This window comes from Dendroctonus ponderosae, unplaced genomic scaffold, assembly GCF_020466585.1.
Source record: "Dendroctonus ponderosae isolate FM_Combo_2020 unplaced genomic scaffold, Dpon_F_20191213v2 Dpon_F_20191213_9, whole genome shotgun sequence".
In the NCBI taxonomy this organism is placed as follows: domain Eukaryota; kingdom Metazoa; phylum Arthropoda; class Insecta; order Coleoptera; family Curculionidae; genus Dendroctonus; species Dendroctonus ponderosae.
This window is the reverse complement of record NW_026019116.1, coordinates 2,634,992-2,636,077: the sequence shown is the minus strand read 5'-3', so window position 1 is coordinate 2,636,077 and position 1,086 is coordinate 2,634,992.

Sequence of the window (1,086 nt, the reverse complement as noted above, 5' to 3'; positions counted from 1 at the left end):
CACACACATAATAATAGCACTATATTAACTAGTACTGTAATAACATACAAAAATTAAAAAAACTGATTAGTGTATGAAGCAACCAAAAAACATTGAAAAATTTGATTCATTTGTCGCAATTTTTCATTCTTTCTAATAATTTAATTAGAAATTCTGAATACGAAAGTTATTAAGACTTTCCTTTACTTTAGTTATTTTTTATGATTTCACAGAATGGTATTCACAGCAAATTTTTTTATTGCAAGATTGGTTATAAGAACTCAGTTCTTCGAACGATCTTTTCTATCTTAGTTATTGTTTTGGGAATGCGTTACTTGAATTATTGTTACTTCGTTTTCAATATTGGAATTCACTTTTTTGCACCGTAGTTTCAGCGAAATTAATATTTTTCAATAGCGTTTTGCATTTTTCCAATTTAATGTAATTTCGTCCCTTACTTTGTAAAAATTAAACGGAATTTTGTGAAATATAATTAAAACTGAAATCGTTTTATGCTAGAACAATCAAGTAGCATTAAAACACTTGAAATTCTTTATTGGCGACTCTGATGTTTCCGAAAGTCTGATTGTTGGGCAAAACGCAAATATTTTTGTACTTTTTTACTTTATCCATGGTTTCATTAGTTATATTTTACACTTTTCTTGTCAGAAATTGTACTACAAAATTAATACCCAAGTGGCAAGAAATCCAAATAAGTTCTTTCAATGAATATTATTGCATTCTTTCAATGTTTTGACTGCTAACCATTAGTTAAATCTAATTTTCAAAAATTATCAATCAAGTGCAATTATTCATAAGATAACATTTAAGGAAATACCCATTTTGAACTAATAAATCCAACAAAAGTGGTAACCTAATTAAACTGACTTGTGAAGTAATTGATGTTGAATTATTGCTAATGATAATTTGAATTATAAATGTATTTTTTCTTTATAAAACCCGAACTGGAAAAGGGTTGGTTTACCACCAATACAACGACTCGTCGAATTAAATCATTTAAATTTACTTATTGCAATAAGAGTCAAGTTAATTAAGAATTTTACTATGTAATTTTGTTTTCAAATGCTGAACTTGGAATAATAATTT